Source organism: Lepisma saccharinum, chromosome 27, assembly GCF_977018435.1.
Source record: "Lepisma saccharinum chromosome 27, izLepSacc3.1, whole genome shotgun sequence".
NCBI lineage: Eukaryota > Metazoa > Arthropoda > Insecta > Zygentoma > Lepismatidae > Lepisma > Lepisma saccharinum.
In genome coordinates this window covers 10750898-10772911 of record NC_139255.1, presented here as the reverse complement: position 1 = coordinate 10772911, position 22014 = coordinate 10750898, and the positions used below count along the sequence as shown (strand labels likewise).

The following is a 22014-nucleotide window of genomic DNA, read 5'->3' as shown; positions in this document are numbered from 1 at the left end:
AAAGTGGTTCTGCTGTTCACTCAGCCTCTACCCGATTCAAGAAGGTTGGGATAGTGATGTTAATCACATCGCCTTCAAGAATTGACCGAGGTCGTGGCTGTATTTGGAATCTTGAATCATGGAACGGACAGCTTCACTTTTTAGTATACTCAATCCCGAGTGTCTCTAGAGGGAGCGAACGAAAACAAGACTCTGCGCAAGTAGTGGCTCCAGAGGTCTCAGCCAATTAACTCGTGAAAGGTCAAGTTAGCCATTTGCAGAAGCGCGAACGGCTTCGCTCCGCCAACTAGCAGTCTCCCACTCTCTACCCTCATGCGCGGCCTTGCTCCACAGAGTCCTGGGACAGAGCATATTTTTTAGACTAACAATTGTTGTGTTATACACACCGCACACACACCGCTAACACCTTGAAAATATCATGTTTTTTTTCCCTAAGGCTCAATTTAGGGTCATTTTGGCTCAAAATGTACACATCCACCTCTCCCAGGAACAGGGTTTGTTCCCAGCGGGAAGAACCAGAATTTCTCCCACCTGTTCAAGCGGTTCCGGCGCTCACCCAGAGTCGTATAATGTTGGTACATGGTGGAAACTCTGGGGGATAAAGGCAGCCAGGGGCGTGGTGCTAATCACATCACACCCAACCTTCGGTCGTGATGAAGAAAGTGTGGAGCCCTAACTCCACACACCCTATACGCCCTCATTGCGTGACGCAAAGCACAAGGCGCAGTGATAGCATCGTCACCGTTTAATCAAGGGATCCCGCTTTCGATAACCTGTGGAAGCACAAATGTTTCGGATCCCTCTTTAAACTGTAGGCGCAGTCTCGATTAGCCTTACTGTGCATAAAGTGAACTTAACACACCAAATAAATCAATCAGAAAATGGAAGAAAATCGACGATAAATAAATCAGATCCACTTTTTAAGCTCATGCAGCAAGTTTATACATCCTATAACTGATTTTAGTCTGGCTTTGAGTGATATACGCAGGTTAAAGCGCGTATTAATTTTACCCCTCTCAGATGGAAAATTCTTTACAAACACGTGCTAACGATGTTTAAGAATGGAAGTGATTTAAAACTTCATTGTAGTGAATCTATAATTCAAATGAAGTTTAGGGAAGAGTTTCTGCTCAATGAAGCTACTTCGACAGTTAAAATATACGGACGGCAAAGAGAAACGAATTACCAGTGTTACCAATTACCTTGAGGTTTTCTGGAATTGGATAATGGTCGGATCAAGCAACCACGGAAAGGAAACATTTACCACAGACCCGAAGTTTTCTTCCCGCACTGTGATAAATTTAGTTTTCCTGCCACCAGAAGAAAAATAAAAGCATTTCCGAAGCATCGTGGCCATCGAAAGGCAGGAGAGAAATAATATCCAAGGGGATTTAGAGTATATTGAGTCAAGCTGTTCGCCTTCAAATATATTTTTTCCGCTTCACCTGAGTGCTCCAATCCGATTCAGACACACGGCAGCGTGATATCGTACTTTTATTCTCCTCCAGTCTCCAGACTCTTGAGAGAACGGACTGGAAGCAATGTTGCCAAACCCGATCAGCATAAAAGAGCTAAGTGGTACCTTAATTTTAGGTATCAAGGGGTGGGAGTTAACTTTAACCATTAACTAGCATGGACCGTCTCGCAGACGGCGCTGAATTTATCGTTTACGTTATTTCTTGCACCACACGTGGACCATTCTGCATACCTTTCAGTTGGGCTGGCTACACGCTGTGTAGGTCATAAGGCCTTACCTTTGTCTGTTTAAATCTTATTGAATTCTACTTTGGGCGAGCTGTTTAATAGACGTGCCATAGTAGTTACGTGTGTCTCTTGTTACTTTGTGGTTCATAACTCAATATTAACTTCAGCAATATACTACTACTAAATGAAAAACTCAATATGATGACCAAGGAAGAAATTTATTTTATTATAAAACATAAACTAAACGTTTAGTTTATGTTTTATTATAAAATAAATATCTGCCTTGGTCAGCATATTGAGTTTTCATATCATGGAAAAAAAGGCTTAATGGTGTTACTACTACACATTACTCTGATCTAGGAATTTTAAAAATTTTTAATGATAGAAAATAAAGTAGCTATTGTTGAAATTTTTGATTGATTTTCTTCCTCTTTGCATAAATTACATTACGTTGGATTAACTAAACGATAATAATTGAAAACTATTTTACAATATTTTTCTACAACCATGTCAAGTCACGTTAAATGCGTCAGGAATTGAAAATATCAAACCAGCTAAAGTTCAAATCACAAACCCTGAGACCTTTTTTAAACAAAACCACGTGCATGCAGAAAGCATTGCAAACTCATAGAAGTAAAATAATCCACACGAAAATCCAGCATTGTTACAGGATTCATTACGTAAGGTAAAACAAATGGCCAATTTGTAGTATGGGATACGCTGCCGCAAATGACGTCTCACTTTAAACCCAATGCTCTTTCTTTTTTTACTTATTGCTTCACCTTTATGGTTAATTCTTTGCACCAGTAATCATTTCCGATAAATTTGGCTTCTTTCTTGCATGTGAATTGAATATATACTCGCATTTTTTAGACAAAATGATATAACATGGTAATGTATATTTCTAAGGATGATATAGATAGGAGTGTATTTGAAATTTGTTTGTAGATTTTATGTAAATTGTATCTTATGTAAATAAAATATATAACGGGCATAAACAGCCATATGCATTGCTGTAAGTCCAATAAATATATTGATGATGATGATCAAAACAAGACAAAAAGTTCGTAAATTTATTGCGGTTGTAACTTTGACAAGCATCCTAATAACGATTTTTTGTTCCGCCAAATATAGTGCACTTCGTAAAATAACTTGGTGACATGGCAAGGCAAGATAAGTGTGATCATTTTGTAGTAACATGCATTGTAACTTTCAATGAGCTTAGAGATTTGTGTACATAATTGGTTATTTTCTTAAACTAATCATGTGAACAGCAAGGAAGTAATGCAATCTGTGGTGCAACTTAGTAATATTGCCTGACTTATCCTTAGAAAAATAACGTGCCGAGTTCTATGCGTGCGGGAATGTCTCCGTGTTCTCCGAGTTTGTTTTCAAAACACCAGCAAGGACAGCCTTTGAAAAGGGGTGAAAAACAGATTCTACTCAATATTTATGTAACGTTCTGTCAGTGGTATAATGAGAAACCAGTAAATGAAGTGGTTAAGTTGGTACCCCAGTGCAGTGGTGCGTCAGTGTCTGCAGTTTTAAGGGTTATGAAAGAGAGGAGTCTGTGGTGAAATATTAGCTAGTTGCGTAATATATAGTTACAGACAAATTCAAGCTTAAATTGTGGATTTAATCATTGTTTTTATTGGAAAAGTGTTCTGTGTCATTACAAGACAGTACATTTATTGAAACGTAAGTTAATATTAAATAATCTTGTGATTTAGAAGATAAATCAGTGTTAAATCTAGATAGCATGGAAGGCTCTGGGCCATCCAGATAAAGTTTCCTACTTGTAAGAAATTCAACAAATTTCATTCAAGTGAGGGAAAATGTCTAGCGAGGAAATTATTAATCAAAACCGAGATGACGTCCAAATGGAGATGAATGAAGTAGTGAAAGTAAAAAAGGACACGTCTTCAAATAAAGACGGAGAAAATATGGATGTTGAATTGGTTGCTAAGCAACCAAAAAGTCAGAACACAAAACGAAATCGAGCAAAAGTTAGTGGAAAGGAGGAACCTATAAGTGCTCCAAAAATTTTCAAAGCAAACGTATTAGAGCGTACAATGCAATCAAAGGACAATGTGAATAAAAATGACTTATTCTATCCTGGGCACGATGGCCCATATATTGTGCTTGTTGAAGGAGCGGAACACAACGTTGGTAGCTTTAGTGCTATTATGTTAGGTAGTCACTTAAGAGAAGCTAGAATTAAGGTGAATTATGTTAAGGCATCGGGTCCTAATCGTGCAAAGGTTTACTTTTTAACATCCAATGATGCAAATGACTTTTACTTGAACAAAGAGTTTCAGAAGAAGTATAAAGTAAATGTCAAGATCCCGAAGAGTCTTTTACACAGAATGGGACTAATATATGGGTTACCGTTACATATAAATTTAGAAGAAGTACAAGATGAAGCAGAGGCTGAGAGAAATATTCCAATAATCAAAATGGAAAGAATGAAGAAGAAGATTTATCAAGAAAGTGGGGAATTTGTGTTCAAACCGACCAAATTGATCAGCGTAACGTTTCAATCACAAAGGTTGCCCTCGCATGTAAAGCTACTCAGTAACATATTTCAGGTACAACCTAAAATAAAATCTGTTATGCAGTGCAGGAATTGTTTCCGTTTCTCTCACACAAAGGATGTTTGTAAGTCCAAAGCGATATGTCCAAGGTGCGGTGATTATGAACATGATGATATATGTGCTGCAGTACCTAAATGCATAAATTGCTCAGGAAATCATCTTGCAACTGAGAGGTCGTGCAGTAAGTGGGAAGAGGAAAGAGAAATTCAGAAGGTGATAGCATATGAGGGCTGTTCATATCAAGAAGCAAAGAGAAAAGTTAGTTCTAGTAGTTCATTTATGACCGAAAGAGACGATTATTCTTATGCAAACATACTACAAGATTTCCCAGAGTTAAAAACAACTAAAGCAGAATCTACCTTTGTACAAGCTCCAAGTTCAGCAATTACAACAGGTAACAGATATGAGGTGCTGGCCACTCTAAGAGATGAGGAATCAGGGACATCAAGAAACTTATATTCGTGGAAATCTTCTCAACCTCATCTTCACAACATGAACAATAGTTATGCTGATCGAAGACTTGGGAAGATATTTAAAAGTAAAGAAGTTATGAAAAATAAAGGTATGCAAAATCTAAAGTCGTGTGACAATCCTCAAACCCAAAACGAACAAGAAAGACCAGATTATGTATTACTAAATTCCCAAAGCAGTCCAACGTCAGTGACAACAACGGAAAAACGAAAATTAAGAACTAGCATCCCACAATATGACTCTCAAAAGCAAATAATGATTAGTTTGTTACAAGTTATGGCAAAACTAACGTCGAACATAACTGTGGATGATAATCTTCAGAGAATTAAAAATATTCTAGTCGATTGTGGAAATATTACTTCACAGTTATTGAAACTTATTGAAGAGCTCGAATCATATGAAGATGCTCAACATTAAATATAATAATCAGTAAGTTATTACATGCAAAATATGTTTTTGTTTGTGCAATGGAATTTATGCTCGTTTCCTTCAAGAAAACTTGAACTCATGAAACTGATAGAAGAGCATCATCCTCTCATTATATGTGTGTGTGAAGTATGGGGGGATGGAAGAGTTTCAATTGAAATAAAAAATTATCACGCAGTAATTAATCAAAAAGGCGGAAAAGGAGTGGGTATATTTGTACATGAAAGTCTGGCATTCCAACCCATATCATTTAATCCCAATTTAGTGATTCTTCGAGAATATCGGGTGGAAGTAGTGGGAATACAAGTGCAAATTTTGAATAAAATATTTACCGTTATCTCGATCTATATACCATCTTCCTATACATCGCAAAAAATTGCAGTGAAACATTTAAGGTCTATGATTAGTTCATTCAAGACTCCATTAATCATAACTGGAGATTTCAATTGCCACCACCCATTGTGGGGTCGACAGGCAGCAGATAAGTTGGGTCGAACTCTTGTTGAATGGATGGAGGCGGAACAGTTAACTATAATAAATGATGGTTCACCTACACATATGCCTAGAAATGGAAGTAATCCGTCATCTATAGACTTAACATTAATTTCAGAAAAGTATTGTGCAGACTTTACATGGGAAGCCGATGTGGACTTGAGAACAAGCGATCATTATCCATGTTATTTTTATCTGGCTTATTGCCATGCAACAAATGAAAGAATATTAACTATTCGCAAATGGAAAGTATTCAGAGCTAATTGGTCTAATTATACTAAACTTTTAAATATTTATTTCTCAGAGGATGATGGATTAAAACCTGATAATATTACATACGAGGAGTTTGTAAAAATCATTTCGGCTGCGATGGACTTGAGCTGTCCCAGGGTGATAAAAAGTAGTCAGCAACACTTCCCAAAGATATACTGGTGGACAGAAGAGTGTGCTGAAGCAAAGCTACATAGAGTCGAATTAGCAAGAATATACTCACGTCAACCAAATCCGGAGAACTGGATAGCATTCAGACGCTCTGTGGCCAATTCAAAGAGATTATGCATAAAAGCAAAAAGAAAATCATGGAAATTATTTTGTGAAAATTTACACCCAAGCATGAAATTAGGATATGTGTGGAATAAGTTTAGGTCGCTCAAAAATCCTCGTACAGCGAATGTGGTCCCTTTGAAATCAAATTGGAAGACTGAATTTAATCAGAAACTCATACCTACAGTGTCAGACGGAGTAATTGAAACACCAAATGAATTATGTAGTTACACATCAAAACTACGATCGGCGAAAGGTTTTGCAACTCCAATTTCAAAAGAGGAAATCTATGAAATCATCGGCAACAGTAAAGAATCTGCTCCAGGGATGGATGGAATTACTTATTCTATGATTAATCACCTTCCAGATGTAGCGTTAACGGCGATGTGCACAATTTTTAATAAATTCTTAAATAATGGAAAAGTACCAGAAGATTGGTCCAAACAGTTGATTATTCCAATTTTAAAAACAGGCAAGGACCCTCAAGTAGGTAAATCATATAGACCTATAGCTTTGACGTCAGTTATAGGAAAGATATTTGAGAAACTGATACAAAAGAGAATAGAATGGTTTTTAGAAAGCCAAAATATATTTCAGTTAGAACAAATAGGATTTCGAAAGGGATTAGGATGCCAAGACGGATTAATCACTCTTTCCTCGTATATTTTCGACTCACTGAAAAGAAACAGAATTGTATTAGCTGCATTCTTAGATGTAAGCGCAGCTTATGATAATGTAGACATTAATATCCTAATCCAAACAATACAACAGCTAAAAATACCTCACAACTATGTTTTGATATTATGGAAGTTACTCAGTAAAAGATCTGTATATTTCCACTTTTTCAGTGAAAGTAGAGGACCGTATTCAGCCTGCAAAGGGTTACCTCAAGGAAGTCCTTTAAGTCCTTTGTTATTCAACATATATATGATCGGGATGAAAAGGAAATTAATTCCAACAGTCAATTATCTTCAATATGCAGATGATATCTGTATCTATATGTCCACGACACAAATTCATACTGATTTTCCTGTTTTAGAGGAACAAATATTGGAAGTGCAAAAGTGGCTTGAAAGTAAAAAACTCTCCATTTCAATGGAAAAATCTAATATTACAATTTTTAGTAAAAAGGGAACACCTCCAATAGTTCACTCAATGTCCCGAAAAACAAGAATTCCCATTACATCCAGAGTAAAATATTTAGGTGTCATCTTGGATGAAAAACTAACTTGGAAGGACCAAATTAAAGCAATACAAGTCAAATCAGAAAAAGTGTTTAATTTGTTCAAAGCAATAGCAAATACTCAGTGGGGATGTCATCCTCGAGTTATGCTTTTATTTTACAAGAATTATTTTCGGCCTATGATAGATTATTCTCTATTGGCAATGTGTAACTTGACAGAAGGAAAATTGAATTCCATTGATGTCATACAGAGGAAATTCTTGAGAAGATGTTTAGGAGTTATGAACAGCACTCCAAACGCAGCAGTATACATGGAAGCGGGTGAATGTTCCATTTCATGTAGACAGAAGATGTTAGCAGCAAATATGCTCTTCAAAGTGAAATCATATCATGAGCATCCTTTCAACAATGTGCTAACAAATATGATACACTTACATGAAACAGGAAAAATAACAAACAGAAAATCTGCTATATGGATAGAATTGTATAATTCGTTTTGTCAAGAATATCAGGATGTTCTACAGATGCGTTCACGGCCTGTTTTTTCATTAGATTATCCTCAACAGTCTCTGGATAATATTCATTTCCCTCGTTATTCGCACATATCGGAATATTTTACTCAATGGCCAAGTTTTTATTTCATATACACAGATGGATCTAAAAGTGAGTCAGGAGTTGGATGTGCAGTGTACGATCCACAACATAAAACAGACCTATTATTTCGGCTTCCACAAGACTGTTCAATATTTACAGCAGAATCTTACGCAATTTACCAAGCTTTAATATATGTCCAAAAATTAAATTTACGAAAGTTCTTAATACTTACTGACTCGCAAAGTGTATTACAGGCTCTTAAATCTTCTTACAAGAGTCTTTACAAATTATCCCCTTATATTATAAATTGCATACAATTAGTTCAAACAATACAAAAATCTGGAAAAACCATTGAGTTTTCTTGGGTTAAAGCTCATAGCAATATTACAGGTAATTCTCATGTAGATGAATGTGCAAAGAAAGCAGTGCGCCTCCCAAATATTACGAACCTATCATTCTACTATACGGATCTTCTCCCTAGAGTAAAGAAGAAAATTCTGAATGAATGGTTTGATTGGTGTCGAAATGAACTTACAACCGTTGGAGAATCATACAGACCATTTGCTGAATTCAAAACACAAAAACCATGGTTTCATCATGTAAGTGCTACAAGAAATGTAATTGTATTAATTAATAGACTGAGAACGGGCCATTTGTGTACTAGGCAACATTTATCCAAAATTGGAATAACGAACAATAAGAAATGTGAATGTGGATGGGAAAGTGCAGATGCACAACATATAATACTGGAATGCTCAAAATATAATAGAGAGAGAAATATCTTGTATAAAACTTTAAATAATCTAAAGGTTCAGTTTCCAACAAATTTGTTAAGTTTAATTGTTAATCCAGATGTGAGAATTGGTTATAGTTTGTTATCATTTTTAAGGAAGTGTAACATACAATTGTAAAAGGCAAAATGTTATTTTAAAAAAAAAATGTAATATCTGTAAAATAGGGGGGCTGGACTGATAATTTAATTGTAAAACAATTGTGTGTGTATTGTTATGGACAAAAAACGGCATAAAAGCTGTTAGGTTCCAAATAAAGGAATGAATGAATGAATGAATATGAAAGAGAGAATGACCGGGAGAGTAACAATGTATGCGGCTGCATATTCGTCTGATGTTTTGAGAACGGGTTCTCACATTCAGAGGCTCTTATATAAAATGAATAGCTGCGGCGAACTATGAGTGTAACAGCAGATGATTGCTGTCATGAATCAGCTGACTCGGAGTGATACATTGAATCGGTGAGACCGTTTGTTTACAGAAGGTCTCAGGGTTGGTGATTTACACTTTAGTTTATAGTTAAAGATCAAAACGGGGGTCTGACAGACCCTTCGACATTAGTTATGTAAAACGTCCATAGTATTTAAGGTTTAAAATGATGACAATTTACAAAAACACTTACTATCATTTCCTCTCTCACAAGAACACGCATACACACTCACCACTCGCACAATATTGCAGAACACAGAAACGGAATAAGAGTATGTTCATTAAAACAGAACAGCACAAAACTACGTTGAATCAAGCTTACTCGAGAAAAAAATATCATGGCGGGTTAAGCTATTTTGAAGATTTCGTCAACTTTGTACCCTGCCTTCTAGTCCGTGTTGAGGCCTTATATCTATATCTTGGTGTAAATTCTTATTTTTGTCTCTTCTGTTCCATTTCGCACGGCCGTCGAGTTACTTGGCTATGGGAATCTTGAAACAATGTATAGTTATATTTCTATTGTTGGCACGTATTACATTAGGACCAGATAATAGGAACAATATGCCTAATTTAATCTACCCCAAAAGTGACGAATTTTATGTTGTAAAGTTCTATATTTGAGTTTGTTGAAAAATTTTCACACCGAAACTACCAGTGAAAGGCAATGGTGCATGTACATTAAAAAATAAAACATGTCGACATCACACATAATATATATCTATACATCAATTGGGCAGTACGTTTCTATAATAGTATAACATAATAGATCTATAATAGTAAAATCATACAATGGCAGGACTAGTGCTGTACAAGTACAATATTATATAGTGTATACAATCTAAATTTATTTTATAAAGTTATTTAATTCCTGAAATTCCTTAACTGAATCTAACGTATATTCCAATAACAATTTTTCCCCTTTACTCCTAAAATCCGTGGTTCTTTCAAAATTTTTGTAACTATTTGGTAACATATTGCATAACTCGATGCCTGTGTAAAAAGGTCTTGTTTGATAAGCAGTTAGCCGCACTTTGGGAATGTGGAAGTTATTTTTCTTGTCTGGTATTGTAATTGTGAGTGTCTATGTTCTTTGGATAGTTTGACTTTGTTTCGTGCATGAAAGTAAGTGTTTCAAGTATGTACAAACTTGCGAAATGTTTTAGAAAATGTTTACATATATCAGTTTTGTGTGCATTTGCCGAAACACGCAATGCTCTTTATTGAATTTTAAAACTTTTCTGCGATTGTACCGAGTCCGCCCAAAATTGATTGGATACCATATCTCAAAATAGTAATTGAACAGTAATTGAAATGTAGATTAGACGGTCACACAACCAAGTGCGTTCCAGGTATAATGCTGTTTTATTTTCTTTTTCATTGGATTACATTAATAAACTGGAATATTAGATTTTTTTCTGTTATCTTTTTAATTGTACTAAAACCATTGTGTTGTTGTCCTTTTAATGGTACACTGGTACTGCACTTTAGTCATGTGGCACGAAAACCTGCAGTTTTATCACAATTAATCATGATGGTCATGGCTGGACGTATTTCGAATGCGATATTTTTATGAAATCAGAAAAAGGAGTTTGGCTTGGAAAGATACTCGATTTCACAATTTTATACTAAAAGGGTTAGATTCGGAGCTAGACTTATCCTCGTGAAGCCATAAAGCTACTTCGACAATTTCGAAATTTGAGGAGCCAATCGAGTGCGCAAAAATAACCAGACCTAGCTCCAAAAGAGCAAAATTGGCAAACAGTGGTTGAAAGAGGATGGTTAGAGAGGGCAAAAGAAGTAAGGGAAGGGAAGCTGAAAGAAAAGGAAATTGAAAGCCTGCCCCCGTGTCAAATTTCTATTGGTCATTCAGGAGCGACTCCCACTATTTTTTGACGAACGATATGTAACCTAAATAAAAAAAACCTACCAACGACAATGGGTTCGCATTTATTCTGGATTGGTTCGGTCCTGTTGGTAAGAAGGGTCTTCACTTGTGTAGGTCACTTAGACGATCATTTAGGAGGAAGTTCCCCTTTTCGGTTTCTCCTCTTCTCTTCTTTGTTCGGGATTGGACTCAGTGTAGCTCGGATAACATGAAGGAGGAAGCGATCGAAAGGAGGAGAATTCATAGTCGCTGTGCTGCAACAACACATGAAACCTCTAGGCTAACTGTAATTGATTAATAAGCTAAACATTGAATCCGTTATAATTTTCTGAGAGCGACCAGAAGACTCTTTGTACACAACTAAAATAAATCGTAGTACACTTACTTATTTTCTAAAACCGTACATTCAGATTCAGATGAGAAAATATTAAAGAATTACTAACGAGTAAGAGGAAATGTTAATACGTGTATAAACCAAAGCAAACCTTCAACATTAACATATTCGTTCAGTATATCCCCTCTTGAGTTCATCAGAGAGTAGCTAATTTTGACCTATGTTTACATTCAAACGACACCGATATTTTAACCAAACCAAATTATTTAATGCCAGACCGATATTTAACCTCATGTTTAATGTTTACAGGAGTAATTGAAATAATATACGTTACTTACACTCGCTATGGTTTCTTTGTATTAATTCTTATAAGAATGCAAGTATTTAGCTAAAATAGATAATTAACTGCACGTCAAGTTCTGAAATGGACTATATTAGCTACATACAACAAACGATATTGAATGTTCAGACAATATTTTTCTTCTAAATGAAGCTGTCTAAATGGTAATTCTTATGGCACGAGGTTTTTCAGAATTTTTCATCCCGAGACCTATAATGTTGTGTTTAGTGGCTAAAAATTCCATAATAAGTTATATTAAAGACATTTAAGGTAGGTGAACCAAAGGTGGCCCAAGTAAAGCTTCTAGGGCAATTTACAAATCTCTAATGAGAGATAAATTTCTGAAATTAAAATAAATAAGTCTTTTAACTAATTAACAACATGAACCAAATTAATATTTTGTAACATTACTTGTAACTAAAAGAAAATCAAAACCGTTGCATCTGTTCCAAAAGTGGCTCATGCCTCCAAAAGGTGGCCCACGACTTATAGTTAGCTTGAAAAATGATGCTTATGCTCAAGAAAACGTATATTTTTTTCTTGTTTATTCACGTTAATACATCTTATTAGAGAAAATTGTTGGTGTCAAGCTTTTGATTGTTAATATGCATTATATACAGTCAGGACGAATATTCGACCTCCGTGGAGGACTGGTTTGTACAGTCCTACGTCGCTAGGGGGACCACAATAACTTTAAAAACTGGCTGCTGGCAGCCCGATACATTGGGTTAAATACTAACATGATTTTCACAACGTGGGCCACATCGGGAACACGGGCTACCTTTGGCTCACTTTGTGTAACGAAAAAAATAGGGCATGCTTTGCTACGTTGGACGCTTGTTGACCAGTTGTAAAGTGACGTTGAAACACTTTAACCCCGTATATTACTCAAAAGTAGTGCCAAATCAGTTATGGGATGTGTTAACGTCCTGTATGACAGTAAAAGTCACCTTGAACGAGAGCCAAGACATGCACATAATGTCCCTTACGTATTAATTGTAGACGTTTTCCTATAATTCAGTCACTGGTAAACCAACTGTACAAATCAACTACGTTTAATATATTATTTACACTATGTATACCATCTACAAACCATTCACGGGAAGTATTCTGATAGGTGTGGAATTCCACATTGTCCGAAAGGTGGCAGCACCATCTACAAAGTAAGTAAATGTAGCAAATTTACATGAATGGAAGTGATGTCTGTGTTCAGTGCTTCGCACGATCCTTCTCAAACCGATTTTAGATTCGTGCAATTAAATTAATACAGTACTCGTCGACACAGCAGACATGTACAATTCGAGTGAACGAGTTCAAACACGAAAAGGGAAGTACGTAGAAACAGGCACGAAAATACTTTGAACTTTCAGATTATTATTTCTCTTCTATGCAGTCAGTTATTTATTACTGTTTGATTTTTTGTACTTCTGATTTGTAATGGTTGCAAATCCTAACAAACCCTCTCGAAGTGGAACAACAACAACAGCCACCCCCTTTTGTCACTAGACTCTTGCAGACGGCGCATGCGCATTGCGTCGATTCTAGCCACCAGCTAGCAGATGGAATGCAAGTTTTCTAGCTTCTTTCCTAGTATATTATGCTATTACTGATCAAACATGGTACTGTCTGTTCTTGTATAAATGGAAATCTAATCTTTATATACCATTCAAGAATCTAAACTTGTTGGAGATGGGCATTTCCACAGCACAACTTTGGGGAAGGAAGAATGTTTGCAGCATCTTTTACAACAAGGACGACAAGCTGGCCCTTGCTTCCTTTGCTGAGGTCGAGAAATCATATCACAAGCGTTTCCCCCACAGCTGTGTTTCTGCTCCAAGTAGTCCGTGACGTGGAAGACAAGGAAGAAGGCAACCAACGAAGCAGAGTTCCTGTCCCCGCCATCTGTTTGTCTTCTTTCTACAAGGAAGCTCCCAAGAAAAAAGCGACCGTGAATTCGACACCTCGCACATAGGTATTAGTTTCTAAGTGCTAATCGGAAAAAACTGCAAACAAGAATCTCACGTGACGTCACAGTATCCTGTTGATATCTTGTGAAGTATTAAAGTTACACAGAAGACTAGTTATTTGAATCGACCTGTGGCCTTCTTCCCTGTCTTCCACGTCACGGACTACTTGGAGCAGACCTTGGTGAGCAGGGCCTGATTAACCTGTGGGCAACTGGGGCAATTGCCCCGGCCCCCCACCAAAATGAAGCTGTGAAGGGCCTTCACCAAAAATATATTTTAACCAGCTGGCTATGCTTGTGTAAATTTGCATGAGAAGTTGTATTTTAAAAATAAAAATAAAACTTCAATATTGTCGTGTGGCTAAACTCTTCTCGATCCAATTGTAACAAAGCTCTCAGTCGATCTGTTTGTAGATATCTGAAGCTCAGTGTTCTTGATACCATGGATTGATTTGGCTGTGGTGTGGCAATAAGGCACACTTATTCAACCAATCAATTCTCAGATACGATTAAGATAATAAATAATCCTACGAAGTACATAACTTTCTTTCGTTAATAACATCGTATTAGAACTGTGAGTTTTTCTAGGGGAAAAAATGTGGAGATACTAGCGCTCTCTCTCTCTCTCTCCCTCGGTGGAGACTTAACTTTAGGCTTTTGTGAACCGCGCTAACATAAACTAACGGACGGCGGAATGAGTTTATTGTTTCCGTTCGGCTTTCGGCCATTGAGTACTTTTCTCAAAAGTGTGTGTTGAGTACTGACGTGTTAATAACTAGACGACTTACTTCACGTAGTATTGAGTAATTTTAAGTTAAGTACAAACGTATGTTATTTCCTTGTTTAATGTTCTTTACTAGCATTTTAGGCAAACCACATTTCGGTTTATACATATATATATATATATATATATATATATGTTCTCTCATAAGTCATAAGTATACCTCGATTTTTAGGTTATAAAAAGTGTGCTCTTAGGTTCCTAAAATAAGCTGGAAAAACCCTAAAATAGATTCGAAAAATCATAAAATAGGTACCAAAAATCCTAACATAGGTCCCAAAAATCCTGAAACAGGTTCAAAAAAACTTAAAATAGTTCAAAATTCCTGAAAATTGTGATTAGGTTAAGTCACAGGCAATGAAAATGGGATATCATCCTGAAATACGCACTACCTTGCGTAACGTTATGTGTGTAGCCTAACCGTACGGCGATCGCAGAACTCACCATTGGAAATTTGCTATTAAAATCCACTCATCGCCGTGGACATAGGTAACAATTTTTTTCATGTTATCCACAGTCAAACTCCGCAATTTTGTTGTGAGGATCATATTGTATGCTGAAAATAATATTTCAACAAAAATATAGTCAGTGGTGCAAACGTCAATGCTGAAATGTTAGTTTGCAAAGCGTGAATGAAACAAAGCACTGAAGTAACGTGAAAGTGAACAATACCACACAGGTCAGACCATTTTGGATTGTACAGATAACAGTGACACCAGACATTTTGCTTTGTTTAGAGCTTTGAAAAGTCAACATGGAATTGGAGGAATGGAAATCGACAGAGAGTACGTTTCAAACACGTTCGTCATTGATTTTTTCGTGACCAAACAAAGCAAATGCCTCTGTGTGACGTGCAAATCCTGTAAAACCTTTAAAAAGATGTGAAACCTAAAAATATGCTTGATTTAGGCACATACATCTAAATTAAGTTCTAACAAGCAAAATAGTTTTTTTTATGAACTATAAAACTTCATCAGTTGTTGCATTTTTTAACGAAACGCTGACATAACTCATTATTTCTTACATACCTGTAAAGGAAAAAATAGGTTAAAAACCTAAAATCCGAGGTCTAGTCATAAGTTAAGACTCTGTGATGCACCTAAATAACTTTTAACAATCACTCCATAAGTTAAGACTCAGTTATCGGATTTCTTTTAAAGAAATACCACAAAATGTTGGTACCCAAGGATGTGCTGCAGCACAACAGGCTCGAAAAGGCTTGTGTGAGCCTTTTGTTATATTCATATTGTTGTTCTGACACGGTAATTCAATTTGCATGTATTTGTGTATTTATTTAGGTATAAGCACCAGTTAAACGATGTTCTCATAAAGTAACAATCATACGATATGTATTCTGAATACATGGATATTTGTATGTGTCCTTTAGTTTCATTGAATTCAATCTTTGATTATTAAGAACTGAACATAAACGTCTTCGTGAATTGGAGTTCGATGATATAGTAAATGAAAAAGGCAAGAAAAGTGTTTCTACTATAAGTGTTAAGCCTTTGGGAATTTTCTTGAAGAAAGTGTAATTACTACAATTTCCACAATGAACCTGTCGGAAATTGTCCAGTAGATGGACCGTGCATACGCGTATGTAGTGACATATTTTACTATTAATTGTAAATAATATAATTTATAATAAATTATGTAAGTAAGTACAGTCTACTGCACAGTTCTCTGTTTTAATTTGAACCCCATTAATATTTACTATATATTGTAATTACGGTGTTCACTCTTCATAATATATTGTAGCCATTTAGAAGCAGAATTTTACTGCTGCTATAGCGCTACAATTTTCGTCCTGTTACTTTACTTTACTGCGCTATTCTCCCTGCAAACCACTCCAATCATGTAAATTTGCTACATTTACTTACTTTGTAGATGGTGCTGCCACCTTTCGGACAATGTGGAATTCCTTACCTATCAGAGTACTTTCCGTGAATGGTTTGTAGATGGTATACATAGTGTAAATGATATATTAAACGTAGTTGATTTGTACAATTGGTTTACTCATGACTGAATGATAGGAAAACTTCTACAATTAATACGTAAGGGACATTATGTGCATGTTATGGACCGTAGTGCGCGCGGAGCCGTCATTTTGTTATATATAAACAAGCCAGTTTAAAGTGCATAATGTCTTGGCTCTCGTTCAAGGTCTCCTAGTCGCAACTTAGAGAGGCAGAAAGAATTTGAGATTTGAATTTGATTTGGTGTTATAAGTCCATTTTATGCACAGTGCGGCTAATCGGGACTGGACCTAAGTTGAAAGTGGAATTCGAACCAGTATGTGCCTCCACCGGGTATCGAATCCAGGACCCCTTGATTACAATGCGACGACGCTACCACTGCGCCATCTGGGACGACAGAGAGAAGCAGAAAGAATTCTCGGAAACATTTTGGTCAAACAGGATTCATAGACTGTTAAGAAAACTCATTTTCGAACACACTAAATTTTGTGCAACCCAGAATTTCCATATGACTTCATAAGAGCTATAACATTTCTTCAGTCCCTTATCTCCTCTTTAGAAGATTTCTTAGGTTCTCCAAATTACAAACAAGGTGAAGAAGACACACAGCTATGATTCTGACGCTAATCAGTTACAACAGCACAGTATGCAGTTAAAACATCCAAAATCCACAAATATGTTTTGAAAGCAACAATCGAAACATTGTTTTTACATGGAATATCACTTTAAAAGAACAGTTTTTGGTACAAATACTTAACAATGAAATAATGAACCCCATAATCATTTCTAAGGAAAACGTTCGTAAACGTACGTGCCCAAATACACAAAATTTGTGTTTTGTTAGATAGATGATTCATACAATACATACTTTGTACGAAAGAGCCTTGCAAGCTTAAACATGTCTGAACTTATAACACGCACTTCACCCTAACAGTATTCAGGATTTAATGGGAAACAAAATTCGAACGACACTTCTGTCTCTTCGAGAACAACGCATGTAAAAATAAGTTGCTAAATGAGACTTTTAATGCCGGCCCCCGTGGCGGAGTGGTTAGCACATCGCGCTGTGACGCCAGGGGTCCCGGGTTCGAATCCTGGCCTCCGCATGGCGGTTTGTGAATCTCATATCGTCACCCATCCACATATTCGAAAATTAGTCAAAAGTGACACAAGAAGCGAAGTAAAATAAATCAAATCAATCAATCAATTGGAACTAAGTCCAAACTCCATGGGCCAAGATCTGGCAGAGCGGAATTTAAATTGGGCGACGCGTGGTCAAGGCATCCAGTCCCATCGGCGCTGTTTTATTGCTTTCGAGACCGGAGCCACCTAAAACTCTTTTTCAAGGAAATCCCCAATTGTCTTCATGACGCTGAGTCAAATTGTTGGGGCTCCCTTCGGGAATCGAACCTTGGACTGCTCACGGGAATGATAACCACCTGGCTATGTAGGAGCCAAAATGAGTAAGAGAATCTTAAATATTTGATGCAAGCATCTTAAGCGTAAATGCAACTTCATAATGTATGAGTGTATGAACTTCACTTCTCGATATTGCAGAAGATGAAAGATAATTTTTACAGTGTTCCAAATAATACCAACGACTGTTCTCTTTGTGTACAGATTCCAATTGGATGAAAATCCTTCCAGTAGGACTACAAGCCCTTAGAACACAACTTCGCAGCGCAACAAATAAAGGGCGGGAAAGACTCCAAATATTTACTCGCCTCCGAGCAACAAACAAGGTACCAGGAAGAAAGCAACCCTTTATGAAGCGAGTCGTAGCCACTTTTTCTTTTCTGTCGGCAGAAAGTGCTTTAGCGGTGTGGAGAAAAGTGAGAATGTAGAAATGCGTCTGGTTTATACACAGAATAACAAAGGGATCCCACATCGATAATCTTTATGGTTTGGAGTAGCACTTTGTTCCCACAATGAACACAAATGTCGATAGAATAGGAAAGATATTCTCAGTAATTAAATTGATGGCACTCTATTGCAAGGGACGGCTCAAGATTTCTACCCATCCAACCCCATAATGTTCTACCATGGTCCCCCCAAGATTCCACCACTCCTCAATAAAAACATGTGTTATATACTTAACAGTTTTAAGGACGAAAAATAAGAGCCTTATTTAAAAAAAATAGATGTTAATGTTAAAGAAAACGTTTACTGTAGATGTGTATTTATTTAATACCTACATAATGATATAAAAATAACAGTAATTTCCTAGCTTAAATTGCTACATGATTTTGTACTATACTTATTATGTTTGAAACAAGTAACTTGAATTATTTTTTGTCTACAAGAAATGCTTTGGAAATTTGGCTTTTGCCCATTTATTCAAGAGATGGATGTTGGTTTGGAGCCCCCACTTAAGCCGCCCGTGTCTGCTGCCGTGTTATTCCAAGTAAAAGAAAGTTTCACCAGCATGAAATATACTTATTTTTACTTAGCCCTTACAATATGGAATAATCCTAACATTGATGTATTAAACAACAATTGAAATATGGAAAGCAGTTATAATAATAATATATCAACTTCTGTCTCTGGCGTTATTTTCTCACGTTCAATATAAACCATAAGAGAGTAAACTAAGAATAATATATGAATATAATTTAGAAAATTCTGCAATAAATTGACTTCAAAGCAGTGAATTACTTTCAGTAAAAAAAAAAACAGAGATTAAAATCAATGATGAGTTTTCACACTTTTTTCTCCTACAGTCACAACGACCCGCCCTGGAATGTTAGGAAGTTTCTTCACAATCAAATTCAGGAGTTTTGGTTTTCAGAAGATCTTCGTCACGTACTACCTTGGTCCAATAGTCCTTGGTCCCATACTGACCTCTACAGGCTACGGAAGGGGATGGTAGGTGAACAGGTAAGACAAACCACTATTTTTAATTTTGGTATAAGTGCAAAAATGATGTATATCTAGAAATGTTTATATTATATATGCAGGATGGACCAAAAGTCGCAATATATAGGAAAAATAAATATATTGTGATAAGAAACAATGTATTCATATATATGCTCGACGTGGTTACCATTGGATTGCAATACGTTTCTCCCACTCTTGATGAACACTCATTAGATTTGGTTGGTTTAGTGTGTTTAAGTGTACTTTATGTACGGTAAGGCTAATAGGAACTGGACCTACAGTTTAAAGTGGGATCCGAACCACTATGTGCCTCCACCGGTTATTGAACCCGGGACCCCTTCATTACAAGGCGACGACGCTACCACTTCGCCTTCGGGGAGGCCAAACACGCATTAGAAAAAACACGATGAAAAAAAATAAATATGGAATCTTAAAAACAAAATTTTAATTTACTATGTATTGCGACTTTTGATTCACCCTGTATATATCTAGTCGAAATGAAAGATGTATTTGAATTTATTTACACATGTTTTTAGATCGCTTCCCTATCTCTCGAGTTTATCGCAAAGACGAGAATGAATGATGGATCTGTGAAATATCCATGCATTACACAGGATCGAACTTGGATTCTGTGTGTTAGTAGTGCGTTACTGTGGCCCAGGAATGTATCCAAAACTTACCGTCTAAGGGGATATGCGTTCGTATTCAAAAGTGGTGTAATGGTATTTTAGAGACGAAATGACCATGGGCGGGCGTTTGTGAAAACAATTAGGGAGGTGTTGGGATGTTTGGATAAAATCATCGTTCTGGCCTCTTACCCATGTTGACCGGCTTAGATTTTGCGATGTAATTAAGAAGGCATTACTGCACCTTCATTTGAGATATAAATATTATTCATATTAATTACTAACATTAATTACAAAATAACACCTCTCCTTGTTTTCAATAATTAAATCAAGTGATTCAGTTATACAATGATATAGCATAATAATGGTACACTTAAGAATATAATTAATTAATCAAAAACATTACATGCGTATATCTTTACTACCTATATCTTTCCCTCACAGTTCTGGTCTGCATATGTTCCATGCGAGTCGCAGTTTTTGGATGCAGTTCAGTTGACCCTGGAACAGATAGATGTGATCAGGAGATTGGTTGAGACATATCCATCCCGCACCCAGCTGGTGACAAATTCCAGAGGTAAGATACTGTGTTACGTAATACATCAGACTAATTATCTTGCTCCCAATATTATTATATTATATTTATCGTTATTATAAATTATGTGCTAAAGTTTCTGTCTCCCAAAGCCACTGTTTCTTGTATCTTCATGTTCTTTCCTTTCTATTAAGTGTGAGCATAATTCACATAAATCTAATGTTATATAAGGTATCTAAACACAATGTTGCCTACCTAAGGCTTGTTTCTAGTGGTGTACAATATCAGAAAGATAAAAGTAGTGACAAGATTCAAATGAGGAAACATTGCTGGACATTTACTGAAAATTGGAGCCAGTTACAATTAATAATAAACGTGCAGGGAAGATTTTTTAAAAAGTTACGATTAGGCTGTATTCGGTGCATATGTACCCAATATGGCCTAGTCATATATTTTGTTCTCTTACATCAAAATATGCAACAGAAATTGTAAACAAAGTACAACTATGTTCTTTTTTTTTGCTAGAGAAGTATATTAATATACTTACATATGATTTACATAATGACACATGAGATTTACACAAAAACTATAACATTGTTTACAAACCAGGAAACAAGGGAGTGACATGTCACAATTTGTTACCAGAAGACTATTTATTACATATCATAGTCAGGGCAAAATGAAGGGTCCTTTATCATCCTAAGTGAGTTCCACAAATTCTACGTGAAAATAAGAGTAACAAATGTCACATTTGCGCATGTCCTTCACGATATATTCCTATGTAGGCCATATTGAGTACACCTTACATAGTGTTCTTTCTTCCTTCGTTATAAACGGTACTTAAAATTAAAGTCTAAGCCACATACTTCGTTGTAAAGTACTCTACTCTACGCCACCTTGTCCCTCTGCGCAGAAGCACCTTTCCACGGTCTTCACATTGAAGTTGCAAAGTACGGCAACAGCGTATCAAGAGTCATGTGACTGAAACTCCACGTAGAGTAGACGAGCAGAATGACAGCTGCGCCCATTGGCTGAATTTTGAGTATGATTGGACGAAAACAACTCGCCCGCTATTTATCCCCACCCTCGTTTGTGGCGGCGTCTTCCTTTATTTCTTCGACGTTAGCGAAGAAAACGCGTTTACTATATATTAGGCCATATTGGATTCGGGTACCTTATATTGCTTGACAAGTATGAATAGCTTTTCCTACTAACGTCTCCCTCTCAGATCTGATATAGGAAGAATCATACCCAAATACTCCAATATCTCATACATATTGCATGTTTATATGCAGTGCACACATGCTCCAGATCAATTTCTGTTCTGTTAGTGCAGTGAAGCATACTGAGATAACAGCTGAACTGCAATTAACCCTTTGCTTGTTGAGGAGCCGAAGGTTCAATTTATGTACCACGTAATGTGCACATACACATATTGGCAGCAAACAAAGGGAATTTCAAACGAAA

At 36.4% G+C, this 22014-nt stretch overlaps 1 pseudogene; it reads left to right on the top strand.

Moving 5' to 3' along the window:
* LOC145979958 (dipeptidase 1-like) overlaps window positions 1-22014 on the top strand; it is a 98552-nt pseudogene that overhangs the window by 46970 nt on the left and 29568 nt on the right.